The sequence below is a fragment of the Lepidochelys olivacea genome (genome assembly GCF_965140295.1).
Source record: "Lepidochelys olivacea isolate rLepOli2 genome assembly, chromosome: 8".
Lineage (NCBI taxonomy): Eukaryota > Metazoa > Chordata > Testudines > Cheloniidae > Lepidochelys > Lepidochelys olivacea.
Genome location: NC_140418.1, coordinates 11,693,496 through 11,707,706, shown reverse-complemented (window position 1 = coordinate 11,707,706; position 14,211 = coordinate 11,693,496). Strand labels below are relative to the sequence as shown.

General features: G+C 48.2%; 1 protein-coding gene across 4 annotated transcripts in view; it reads right to left on the bottom strand.

The window, feature by feature from the left end:
• The window catches only part of MACROH2A1 (macroH2A.1 histone), a 71,328-nt gene extending 60,742 nt beyond the window's left edge, over positions 1-10,586 (bottom strand). For all 4 annotated transcript variants that reach the window (XM_084636755.1, XM_084636757.1, XM_084636756.1 and 1 more), the window contains exon 1: positions 10,428-10,586. The gene's annotated coding sequence lies outside the window, so the exon portion shown is untranslated. The remainder of the gene's footprint in view (positions 1-10,427) is intronic.
• Positions 10,587-14,211: the final 3,625 nt, after the last annotated feature.

Genomic DNA, 14,211 nt, shown 5'->3' with positions numbered 1-14,211 from the left:
GAGTTCAAAATTAGGTAAAACAGGTTCACCCAACCATATTTTTAAATTCTGCAACTTTGGCTATAAGGCTTCTGATGTGTGCTGATATACCTTGCAGACTTTCAAATCCCAACTAGTCACTGAGCACCAGATTGCATCAGTCTCAAATTAGGATTACTTCTTATGACTACGACCTTATTTTAAACATCTAATGAACATGCTCTTTCCCTCCCACTTGCACGGAGGGCTGTATTCCTCAACAATTCAATACCTGCGCGAAAGACTGAGTGAAATCAATGAGTGTTTTATTGCCTGCTGAAGGGAAACAAATCTAGCTCTAGACTATTCACTTTGACACAGGTTATATTAGTGTTATGAAACTGACTTTGTTCAAAAACAAAGTCAGACAACCTTGGAGGGGGAAAAAAAAATCAAACCACTTCTGCTAGCTCCCACCAAACTGAGCCAGTTGCCATAACAGCTCATCAGTGAATATGACAGCAAAAGCTGGCCTCGTTGCTTTGGGAAATTACTCAAATTAGTTTACATCCCCTTTTAAAACCACGACTGCAAAAATCAGATTTAAAACTTTATTTAAAACAGTACCATCTACTAAGTGCTGTCTCGTTGCATGCTCTTAGCAAAATGGTGTGGTTTCTTTGTCAGCTCCAACTTGGAATTGTATAAACCATTTTTCTACCTACTATAGCCCTACTAGCAAATATTTTTACAGTCAATAATCTCAATTTGGGTTCCCATCAATTTTACAGATGCTAACTCCATCAAACTTTTAACAAAATATTATCCATGTTTTCACTAAACCAAAGCATTGGAAAAGCAGGGGAGGAAGTTTAAAAAAAAAAGTGTGGGTTTTAGTTTCTCTCATTTCCTAACTGAAAAGCAGAAGTAGAGATATATAATTTTTCTTCCCCACAGGGGCTCTTCTGGGTGTGGAAGTACTGAAGGTCTCCATTGCAAGCTGGCTAATTATGGTATGTAAAAAAGATGGCCTTCATTGAAAGCAAGGAACAAATATAACTAACATACTCATAAACAAACTAGGAAAATGCTACCTAGATGGAGCTACTATAAGGTGGGTGCAAAACTGGTTTGAAAACCGTTCCCAGAGAGTAGTTATCAGTGGTTCCGAGTCATGCTGGAAGGACAAAACAAGTGGGGTCCTGCAGGGATCAGTTCTGAGTCCAGTTCTGTTCAGTATCTTCATCAATGATTTAGATAAAGGCATAGAGAGTACACTTATAAAGTTTGCGGATGATACCAAGCTGCAAGTGCTTTGGAGGATAGGATTATAATTCAAAATGATCTGGACAAACTGGAGAAATGGTCTGAAGTAAATAGGATGAAATTCAATAAGGACAAATGCAAAGTACTCCACTTAGGAAGGAACAATCAGTTGCACACATACAAAATGGGAAATGACTGCCTAGGAAGGAGTCTGGGGATCATAATGGACCACAAGCTAAATATAAGTCAACAGTGTACGCTGTTGCACAAAAAGCAAACATCATTCTGGGATGTATTAGCGGGAGTGTTGTAAGCAAGACATGAGAAGCTCTACTCTGTGCTGATTAGGTCTCAACTGGAGTACTGTGTCCAGTTCTGGGTGCCACATTTCAGGAAGGATGTGGACAAATAGGAGAAAGTCCAGAGAAGAGCAACAAAAATGATAAAAGGTCTAGAAAACAAGACCTATGAGGGAAGATGGAAAAAATTGGGTTTGTTTAGTCTGGAACAGAGAAGACAGAGGGGACATGATAACAGTTTTCAAGTATGTAAAAGGTTGTTACAAGGAGGAGGGTGAAAAATTGTTGTTCTTAACCTCTGATGATAGAGCAAGAAGCAATGGGCTTAAATTGTAGTAAGGGAGGTTTAGGATGGACATTAGGAATAACTTCCTAACTGTCAGGGTGGTTAAAAACTGGAATAAATTGCCAAGGAAGGTTGTGGAATCTCCATCATTGGAGATTTTTAAGAGCAGGTTAGACAAACACTTGTCAGGGATGGTCTAGATAATACTTAGTCCTGCCATGAGTGCAGGGGACTGGACTAGATGACCTCTCACGGTCCCTTCCTATGATTCTATAAATATGAAATCCCCAAAAGTATATGGCATGTTCTGAACTACTTGCAATTCAATTAAAGCAACATTTATGCATGTGTTATTCTATGCTGGAATCTTCAGTACATAGTTTTCAAACAAAGCTATTGGTGGAAAACAAAATACCAGCTATTTTACAAATACAAGTAAACTTTGCTTGTTCACACAATCTAAAATATGCAAACATCCGACAGTCTCTCAGCAAGGATTTATTAGCTGAGGCTGTAATGAGATGCCACATTACCAGAACTTCATTTTTCCAACTCTACAACAGAACATTTACTAGTGAAGTGAACATTTAATGAATGAAGCATGGTCATAAATGAAAACTGAACATTAACTGTCACAGTAAGTGGAAAAAATGCATCTTGTGATGCATTAGCCTTGCTTCCAAATGGTGATTATTCATTTAGAGGCAAATCTAGGCTCCTCCACAGCTATAGAGAGAGCCCCTGTGAAACAGAACTTCCCAGTTTTTCAAAAATGCTGGGGCTGAATAAATTCTCCTTTCCACTCACCCTCCAATTGGCAGGGGTATATGAATGTTCCATGGAGTCTACTTCACCCATTGGGCTAACGTTTCTTCTGCAAAGCTACTCCACAGCAGCTTACGAGGAGCGGCTCCAAGGCCTGTATTTCTTTAGTGCCCAGTCTGGCTTAGCAGGTTACAGTTTGCCTCCTGTTCACCAATTTGAAAAACTCTAACCTGCAATGGGCCTGCTAGTCATTAGTGAAGTTTAGAGTGGCTCTACTTATGTTTTGAAGAGTGCTATACCGCTCCAAAGGCTGGCATATGGGATATTTTTATACTTGGCCAAACAATTAATTTCAAATAGTATTGTCGGACCTCTAGAACAGGGGTGGGCAAACGTTTTGGCCCAAGGGCCACATCGGGGTTGCAAAATGGTATGGAGGGCCAGGTAGGGAAGGCTATGCCTCCGCAAACAGCCTGGCCCCCGCCCCATCCACCCCGACTGCCCCCCTCAGAACTCCTGCCCCATCCAACCCCCCCTGCTCCTTGTCCCCTTACTGCCCCATCCAACCCCCCCGCTCCCTGTCTCCTGATCGCGCCCGCAAACCTCCTGCCCCTTATCCAACCCCCACCCCCCATGCCGCTCAGAGTAGCAGGACTGGCTTATTGGAAAGCCTGGGAGGTAGGCGGGTGAGCGGAGCAGCGGGGAGAGGGGCTGGAGGCTAGCCTCCCCGGCCCAGACCTCAGGGGCCAGGCAGGATAGTCCCGCGGGCCGGATGTGGCCTGCGGGCCATAGTTTGCCCACTTCTGCTCTAGAAACTTTTGAAAAAATATACAATCCAAATGCTTGTGTCTGTAGATTTGTTCCTATAGCTCTGACACCCAGAGAAGGGGAAGAAGAATTCAGGTAGGACCATACTTCCAAGATCTCAGTGCATGTCTCACCCCTCCCACATGGAACAGGGTAGGTCAATGAGCAGCAGTGAGGTATTGGACAGGGGAGCACATCCTCCCAGCAGCACCCTGGAGTTTCTTAGGCTATATTTTGTGTCCTGTCTGAGGTGAGAAACCCCCACGTGTAGGAGATGCTGGGGCAGCCATGCCCATGGAGGCCCTGGTAGCTTGGCTGCCATTCTTTGGCAATGTGGCTTCACTGAAACGGATGCCAGTTTCCACAAAGCCTCTCTACAGGTGGCCCCAGTCTCTGGATTTATGCAATCTGGCAACTTACTCCATGGGGCAGTCTCTCCTTCGGAATGGTTGGAGGGGAATCTGAAAGAGTCTCGGTTTTCCTTCCCTTAGTGCCCCTGTGGATTTTACTGTGTGTGTGTGCGCGTGCACTGGGGGGAGGGGAGGGTGCATGTTTGATCTAGCCCTGAGTGGCTAACACTTGGAGCCCAATTCGTAAGAGTAAAACGTGTAGCAAAATAGCATTTTTCTGACATTTTGACTGAATTGGTGTTAAATACAGCATATCTGATTTTTCAAAATACAAACTGAAGACCTACATGGACCGTCGTGGTAGAGTGCCACAATGTACAGTACAATGGGACCACATGGCATGACACTTTTATTTCTACCACCAAGAAAATGACTCAACTCATGAGAGATGGAGATGTGAGTTATGAAAGTTATTCCCTCATATGTGGAAGCAGATTGTACCTACGTCATTGTCTGTGGATATAGAAAGTCTATTTGAGTGATGCTAAGGTTGTCGTTAACTTACTGCCAATTGTCATCGATCGTTATCAAATTCAACTTCCATTATCGGGCTTGAGCAAAGGCAGCAGAAAAGAGCCTGGCTGGTGCTTTCCAACCCATCTTGTAGTTCTTGCTCAGTAGAATAATCTTCCCATTAATGTATAACATTCGAGGCTTCTGTGCTCATAGTAAGCACCTTCAAGATGCAATGTATATAACAAGACTGAGTCTAGGATTGTCACTCTGTGTGTAACTCTGAAGCCTAAAATATATGAGTCAGCGTGAAGTGATGGAAACGGCTACAAGCATGGTTGAGAGCTCTCTTTGTTCAGAATATCACCAAGTTCGATCATCACTGGGATCTGTGGTCTTTTACCATCCAATTTTTAAATTCTCTGCCATTTTAACTTTGATGTAAACCTGTGCAAGGCGTGTATCTGGGCCATGCCAAGAGTGCTAGACCACTGTGATATCAGAGATAACTCAACCAACCACCACCATTACTCTACAGCTAGTCCGCATGTAACAGTTTCATTGGCTGTATGAGGGAGAATGTACAGATGGTGGACTACTTGGTCCAACTGCCACATCCATGTGACAGCGTAGGATTTTAGCTACTAGTGATATATACACAATGGGTAGTATTTTTTCCATACTATGCTTGCTTTAACATTACTCCCGCATGACCACAAGTAGCTCCTGCTAACATTAATTGTAACCATGGACCTACACTAAGAATCAAAAAATAAGTGTACTGTGAGGTGATCAGACAACAACTGATTACCTAATCAGAAAAATATAGTGCAAGCTGAGAGGATGAGTTTGTTTGTTTGATGTATACATGGAATTACTCAATTTGTAAATGCAAAAAAGTTTTAGGGAATTCCTAGCTGAAGCTCTAATACCCTCCTTTATTCTGGCATCTGCTTAACATAAAAGGGATAAAAATAAGACAAAGTTTTAAAAGATCCCTTCAATTCTAACTATGGATTTGTGAGTATCAGGTTGTATAACTTGTACATGATTGGAAGAGGCTGGAGGCAGAGGAGGGATTTAATTTGCAATGGCCAAAATAAACATACTTATTGAAAATACAGTTGTAAAGATAATGGCCATAGGTCTGATGCTGAAGAAAATTCTATTTTACTTTACATGGTGCTCACAAACAGTTTGACTGTAAAACAAACTCCGAAATGCTGCCAACTTTCATGAAACCTAGGGCAGTTTGCTGAGTCACTGCACACAAGGTAAAGCTAACCAAAAGGAACTGCACAGAGTGCTCAACAGTTGTTACAAGATTTGAAAAAAAAAAAAAAAAAAAAATCAGACAACACATGTAATAGGCGCATTCCTCTTCTTTCTCCACTGACTTTCCATTGCAATATTTGGCAAACTTCCGCGAATGTGTAGGGAATACAACTCTATTCTGACTGTGACACACTGACATAGAGCAAAAGTATGTGATTTATATTACAGATACTTCTGGATCAAGGATAAAGACAGACTAGATGAGTTAGATCCCTAATAACGTACCAGGCAGTGGTTCAGCCATGAATTTTCTTAAAAGCTTAACGTTTACACTAATAACCACCAATGTTGAGACTCCCATTGTCTTCAGTGGGGCAAGCCCTTAGGAGGATTCCATCCCCCATCAAAATAACTAACAAGAAAGAAAAGAACACACACAAGCTATGGGCTTTACTCTTCTCTGACCTACACCAGTGTGAATCAGCTTTAAGTTCACTGAGGTCAATAGGCTCAATGCTCAGCTGTACCTCTGCAAGTCAGGATAATTCAGCTCTACTTCTTTAATTCATGCTTGAAACTGGCTAGGATATTCTTGGTTGAATTCAACACTGTATGTGAAGAATGCATACATTGCAGTCAAAGGCACACTTTTAATATACACTCCAGATGCACACGGAGGTCTTCCTTGTTTGAAAGCCTAAGCATCATACAATTCATATCACACAGTGCACATCTTAGTAAAAAGGTACATAATAACAGGTGGCTGTCATACCCTGCATTTGACATTAGTTTAGCCAATACCAAATTAACGTCTGGTAAGAGGGTCAAGCTAATAACTTGCTATTAAAAGTCATCAAGTGCTGACTCTAAGTGACTATTTTAGTCAAGCAAGTAGCATTCGTGCTAATCAGGTCAGAGACACTGACTAGTCTGATTAGATACTTACATCCACATGTTAATTATACTCACCAAACAAAGATGACAGATTTCACTAGCTCTTATATAAGCATATCAAGGGGAACGTTTTACAGGATAATGTTCTTCTGCAACTGGGTACACATCAAGATGAAACACGGGCATTTGCCTTTCCCACCCTCCTCCTTTCACCATCAAGGCAAAAGAGAGATGTTTGTTTTTTGCTCCAGCAGAGATTAATTCTGTTGCAATACTGTTCATTTTCTTTCCATCATCCCAGATCAGTAACAATGTAAATGCTGTCATCCCATCTGATGTATATTGCTCACTGTACTACTCTTGAAAAGCTGCATTCTGATAATCTTTGACTGCAGACTTGCTCTGTCCTTCAGCTAATCAGAAGCTAGTTAGAAATACTTTATAAAATACAGTGTCTAAAAGCATGAATAAAATGGTCTCTAATATGTGAGCCTAGTACAGTAGGATTCCTGGTCCCTGACTAAGACTTCTATTAGTAATACAAATAATAAATAGGGTTATATCAGCAAGTAGGCAAGCAATGATTTGATAGAACAACATGATTTCACATGAAACTAAGTCCTCTATTGAGGCAGTAACTTTTTTATTATTGGCCTGTGAAGAGGCAGCAATAGTATGGAAGAATCAAACAACAAGAATGGCCACAACCCCCATACACTACTACTACCCTACTACATTCATTTCTCATCTAAAAGCATTACATCAAAATATACAGTTAAAAATGAATACATCCACAGAAAAACTCTATCAAGACAAATTCTCCTCAACTACAGTGCCCCATGGCTGTTCATTTTATGGAGGTTCCATAACAAATGAAAGTGTCTAAATCAAAGGTAACTTACTTTTTTTAAGCTAATGGTTGTTTTATTTCCACTAAGTTTGTGTGCAAGAATGAAAATAGTTACACAATTTTAGCATATTGAGAAAAGGGCTTTTTACAAAGCTGCAAGATATTTAGGCAACGGCTCCCTTTTAATAAATAAATGAGACTGTGTGAATGGTATTAGAGGTGTGCTATGATTCCTTGCAGGGCATTTCTTGCTGCAAATAATTAGACTAATGTAAATATACTATTGTCTCTGTTGACCACTCTTGGAAGTGCTGACACTGGGGAAAAAGGAAGCCTCTTGTAAGAGAAATGCTGTATGTACATGAGCAGGCATAAAATTAAGACTGAAAGGACTTTAAATCATTGAACCATTTAAGAACTGGGGATATATGTCAAGACAGACAATGTGTTTCAGGGAAAGAATGTTTCAGAAATTCCTTTACCACAACCACTATTTTGGAAGCAGGCAAAAATGCAATAAACAGTTGATGTGGATGTTTCCCAGCCAAAATCCTGAGGTAGAATAAGTTTAAAAATAGACAAGAATACTGCCTGGCCCTGTGCAGGTGCACAAATAGAGGAGAGGGTACAAACACCTGCCCCTGAGTAGATGTCAGGCACAATTTGATCCTCACACTTAACTCCTTTGACTGTTAAGAACTATATTAAGATGAATGCCGGTATTAGTCTCTCCAGTGTGGGCTGGGAAGGGAGAAGGAGATGGAACCATAGACCATCCCTCCCTCCCATTCTTCCCTAGCAACATCCAGTAGGGATGGTTGGGTAAAGAGGGGGAATAGCTATGCTCCCCTTCCCCAACTTAGACCTCTGGAAAGCACTGTGCCTGCTTTCAAGCATAATGCTGCCCAGATTTCTCACTGGGCCAGTGTCCCTCTCCTTAACACAGCTCTTAAAATTCTGAGGCCTTCTCCTTTCCTCCAACTGTTTTACTTGTCATATACTTACATTGTAAGCATGCAGAGCAGGGGGACTGATTGGGGCCTTTAAAATGGTAAGGTGAAATGTACATCATCGTTTCCTTATTTTGAGAGTGAGGGAAATTTGGATCCAAACTATTGTTCTGGAGTGTTAATATTCCAACTGTCCTGCAGAGAATGGATCTTTTTAAGGAGCTCCCTGTTATTCAGTGGAATTTGTCCTGCAGCACCAAGAGAATTTTATTTTCACTTTATGTAAATGTCTGAATGTTTAATTTCTAAACACTGATGTTTGTAGCAGTTATAATTTTGTTAACACAAAGCTAAAATCAGGAACACCTGAGAGTACCCTCCAGTGTTAATGTCAGCTGGCCAATTCTCCTCTGTTACACCACTGTAAAGGTGGAGCAGGATTTGGTCTGGTGTGTACAGTTTGCATTCAACTCAACAGACAAAAGAATATTTTATTTAAAATAAAGTTTTCACTTAGGAGTTTAAGTGGCCTAAAAGGTTTCACTTTTTTTACACCATTTTTGCCATGTTCTAGCATAACAACAAAGTGCCCTGCAATTAAAATTTGGCCCTAAAATATTTAAAGGTAATTCCTTCAACTGCTTAAAAAATCAAAATAAAAACAACAGCAGTCCAGAGAAATTGTCCTGTAATGTCTACTCAGTATAAATTCTCACTGTAACCAACAGCATTTAAAATAACAGAAATAGATTTGTCAGAGAAATTGTAATAGTTTTTATGCCTAAATCTCTTATTTCCATTCTGTGCATAAGAACCCAGTTGTTCATTCTCCAATTACAGACTAACTTGCTATTTGGCTCATTTATTTCTCATAAACCTTTAGGAATGGGAGAGAAGCCTCAGCTGTAAAATTCCTTACACACCTGTTGCTACATGACAGTTATACTGTAATCTTAAGAAAAATTGTTACGCTCATTCTAATGGTCAAAATATGAAATCATAAGCTGCTACCATTCAAACATACACTGATTTTTTGAGTTAACTCCATGAGTCACTTCAGATTTACACCAGTTTAACTGATCAAAACCTGGCCCCCAAATGTCTGCTACAACTATAAATGGAGGCATTGTGAAAGTTACCTCTAAAGACTGCATTGCAAACAAGACTACTGTTAGATTAAACACACACAAATTGTGTGTATTTGCTCCTCTTATTTTCCTCTCTCTCTCTCTCTCTCTCACACACACACACACACACACACACTCTTCAGTTTTCAAGTTAAATCCATGTACTTTGTTTTATGCCTTATTCCCGAGACTGAGAAACCTGTATTCACCTGCAGCATGCAATACAGCACATGCATTTAGGGTGCAGCCCATGTGAGAAACACCCACACCCAGGCCCACACTGCATGGATTGTGATGTGTTTGCCAGGAAGATTTGCACAGGCTTTAAAAGAAGTGACAGTCCTAAAATAACGTGTGCCGTATCCATTCCTTGAACAATATTTACTTCTCCCACTTGGAGGTTCCCTCTCTGTTTTTAAAATGTCAGCTAGTTCTTTCTAGGCTGCATCCTTCCCATTTTGCAATCATAAAACAACTTCGTGCCATCGTCTCCTCAGGCTGAAGTGCAATGTACCAAAAATGTCTTCCCACTTGTTCTTCAGCCATTCTTTTTTGGCAGCCGCTACACATTATTATCTTCTCCTGTCCAATGACCCGGTGGGAAAGAGAAGGAGGAAACCGGGGAGGAGGGAAGAGCTTGTTTCAACATATACACGATTCATTTTCATCGCTGTGCAACACACTGTCATGCCGGGCGTCAACTGGACTCCTTCCAGCCTGAATACCACCCCCCTGCTTGGGAGTCAACGCGAACACAACGCCCCTGTCCCCGCCCTGGGGGGCAAGGAGCTGACGTCCCGGTTTTACGAAAGGCAGAGCAGGGGATGGGGGCTTTAGGAGGATTTGCTCCCAGGAAGGGGTCCAGGAAGCTCCTTTCTCTTCCCCGAAGCCCCAGCTGCCAACGGGCTCAGCGAGCAGCCCGCTCTCCCCCCCCCGCAGCAGCGTAGCCCGGGAGCGCCCGCCCGGCGGCTGTACCCGGGGCAAGACGGGAACGTTACAGAGCAACCGCCCCCGGCCCGGTAACGAGCTCGCGGGCAGCGCGGAGCCCAACGGCCGGAGCCCGGGAGCGACCCCGCCGGCGACTTACCGGGCGGCTCCCGGCAGCAGCGCGATGTCTCCGGCCCGTCTGCCCGTCCCGCTCGCTGGGCTCAGCCCGACGCCGTGTGAACTGGAACAAGTCGACCCCAGAGCGGCGGGGTGGGCTCCCACAATGCACCGCGAGCGCCTCGTCACATCCCCTCCCCGCCTGTGCCAGGGCGGGCCGGCGGCGCTGGTGCCGCCGCCCGCAACGTGGGGCGAGCCCCCGCCCCCGCCGGGCGCTGCCGGGCCGCGGGCCCAGGGGAGCGCGCGGCCCCCTCTCCCGCGGCTTCTCCTGCCCGCCCGCCTCTGCTGTTCCCCAGCCCGTGTTTCACCCACCCTGTGCGCAGAGCCCCCACCCCTCCTGCTGTGCGCAGAGCCCCTCTTCCCCCTCCCCCAGTGCACAGAGCCCCCCGTTTCTCTCCCCCACCCTGTGCTCAGTACCCTCCTGCCTCCTCCCAGTGTGCACAGAACCTCCCTTCCCCCCCCACCCCCCTGTGCACAGAGCCCCCCCGCCCCCCTGTGCGCAGAGCCCCCCCCCCCTCCTGCTGTGCACAGAGCCCTTCTTCCCCCTCCCCCAGTGCACAGAGCCCCCGTTTCTCTCCCCCACCCTGTGCTCAGTACCCTCCTGCCTCCTCCCAGTGTGCACAGAACCTCCCTTCCCCCGCCCCCCTGTGCGCAGAGCCCCCCCGCCCCCCTGTGCGCAGAGCCCCCACCCCTCCTGCTGTGCGCAGAGCCCCTCTTCCCCCTCCCCCAGTGCACAGAGCCCCCCGTTTCTCTCCCCCACCCTGTGCTCAGTACCCTCCTGCCTCCTCCCAGTGTGCACAGAACCTCCCTTCCCCCCCCACCCCCCTGTGCACAGAGCCCCCCCGCCCCCCTGTGCGCAGAGCCCCCACCCCTCCTGCTGTGCACAGAGCCCTTCTTCCCCCTCCCCCAGTGCACAGAGCCCCCCGTTTCTCTCCCCCACCCTGTGCTCAGTACCCTCCTGCCTCCTCCCAGTGTGCACAGAACCTCCCTTCCCCCGCCCCCCTGTGCGCAGAGCCCCCCCGCCCCCCTGTGCGCAGAGCCCCCACCCCTCCTGCTGTGCGCAGAGCCCCTCTTCCTCCTCCCCCAGTGCACAGAGCCCCCCGTTTCTCTCCCCCACCCTGTGCTCAGTACCCTCCTGCCTCCTCCCAGTGTGCACAGAACCTCCCTTCCCTGCCCCCCCACCCCCCTGTGCACAGAGCCCCCCCGCCCCCCTGTGCGCAGAGCCCCCACCCCTCCTGCTGTGCGCAGAGCCCCTCTTCCCCCTCCCCCAGTGCACAGAGCCCCCCGTTTCTCTCCCCCACCCTGTGCTCAGTACCCTCCTGCCTCCTCCCAGTGTGCACAGAACCTCCCTTCCCTGCCCCCCCGCCCCCCTGTGCACAGAGCCCCCCTGCCCCCCTGTGCGCAGAGCCCCCACCCCTCCTGCTGTGCGCAGAGCCCCTCTTCCCCCTCCCCCAGTGCACAGAGCCCCCCGTTTCTCTCCCCCACCCAGTGCTCAGTACCCTCCTGCCTCCTCCCAGTGTGCACAGAACCTCCCTTCCCTGCTCCCCCCCCACCCTGTGCACAGAGCCCCCCCGCCCCCCTGTGCGCAGAGCCCCCACCCTTCCTGCTGTGCACAGAGCCCCTCTTCCTCCTCCCCCAGTGCACAGAGCCCCCCGTTTCTCTCCCCCACCCTGTGCTCAGTACCCTCCTGCCTCCTCCCAGTGTGCACAGAACCTCCCTTCCCTGCTTCCCCCCCCGCCCCCCTGTGCACAGAGCCCCCCCGCCCCCCTGTGCGCAGAGCCCCTACCCCTCCTGCTGTGCGCAGAGCCCCTCTTCCCCCTCCCCCAGTGCACAGAGCCCCCCGTTTCTCTCCCCCACCCTGTGCTCAGTACCCTCCTGCCTCCTCCCAGTGTGCACAGAACCTCCCTTCCCTGCTTCCCCCCCGCCCCCCTGTGCACAGAGCCCCCCCGCCCCCCTGTGCGCAGAGCCCCTACCCCTCCTGCTGTGCGCAGAGCCCCTCTTCCCCCTCCCCCAGTGCACAGAGCCCCCCGTTTCTCTCCCCCACCCTGTGCTCAGTACCCTCCTGCCTCCTCCCAGTGTGCACAGAACCTCCCCTGCTTCCCCCCCCCCCCCCACCCTGTGCACAGAGCCGCCAGCCTCCTCTCTTCCCCATTGTGCACAGAGTCCTGGACTGGACCCTCCTTTTTTACCCATCCTGTGTACAGAGCCCTCTGCCCCTGCATCGCCCCACACCCTATGCACAGCCCATCAAATTGGTGGAATAGCCCTGTTCCCCCTCCCCCTGCAGCTCCCCTACCCATACTGCAAAACCCTAGAGGCCCCAATCCCCCTTTTTTTCTCTCCCTCCCTCCACAGCTCCCCTACCCACAGAATGTGCAGCAGCACACCGCAGAGACCAGCACCCTTTCCATCTGCTTCTCTTCCTGTCTGCCACCTACGCTGTGGGCAGAACACAGAGCCCCAGTGCCCCATCTCCTGCTGATTCTCACCCAGGGTGGCGAGCACAGCAGCACTTGCTGCTCTCTCCCATGCAGACCTGTCCTATATACCCACTTCCCCTGGGGCAGGGCCTAACTCAGCACCTTGTGCCTCCCTTTGCAGGGATTCTCCCCCAGCCTCCTGCTGTGACCGACTCAGCATGCGTTGCCCAGCACCCTGGGCCCTCCCTGCCTCTTCCCCTCCATCCTCTGAAAAAGTATGTAATGCACAATCCAGTCTTCATGACAACGTCTCATTACCTCTCCCACTCAGATCCAGGCAGTGAGCACAGTAGAGGATTTCCCCCACTCATGGTGTGGAGCACACTGCAAAGTGCCTCAGCACCATTCCCCGCACGACTGCCTCTTCCCTGCGGCTACCCACGCCTTGTGCTGCAGCACAGTGTGCTCTGGTTCTTTCAATCGTGTCTGGCTTCCTTACTAAAGAGGCTGGGGAGATTGGAAGCAAAAGGCTACAGTGAAGCTGAGGGATAATGTTTCCTTATATGAATAAAGTTCCTTGTTCAGTGTTAGAAGAAAGTGTCTCTGATTCTCTCCCACACAGTCACATGATACACATACCCTCGCCCCGGGCGGCTATGGCCACCCACACTGCCCCACACCCCTTGCTTCCTCACACAGCTCGTAAGAGGAATTCTGCCTTAGAGATGCAAACACGTCTGTGTGTACCCCGTTGTCATGCCAGGGGAGCGTGCCTGCTGCTGCTCTTCTTCCTGGGGTGCAGCCTGCTCCCCACTGCATCACCAACCCGCTCTGCTGGTCAGCGCAGAGAGGCAGGTGGGGCTGTGGCTCTGTCTCATTCTCTCCTTGCTGTCCTGAAGCCTAGGAAGTGTTTAGGAGGGGAGGAGTGCTGCACTGGCGGGAAGGGAGGGTCACAAGGGCTGCAGTTGTGCCTGGCTGCTCAGGAGCATGGAGAGGAGCAGGGCAAAGTTCCCTTCATCCTCCCTCTGGTCTGTGCCTGCGACATGCCCCCCTCCCGATGCCACCTGCCTCTCTACTGCCTAGCCCCCGCTGCTGCTGCTACCTACCCCTCTTCCAGCTTGTGACAGGTCTTTATGCAGTGGGAGGGGGGCTGTATACAAGGAACCCCTTTCCCCCTTCCTTGCACAGGCCTCCCAAAAGGGCCTGTCCCCTCTGTGCGCTGCCAGGCCCGCATGCTACCCTGCTGGAGTGATAACTTCATGGCTGCAGGAGTCAATAAGCTACATCCCTGCGGGAGGCATTGGGGCTGCTGGGCATTTGGGTGCAGTGAGCTGAGAGCACCTGGGG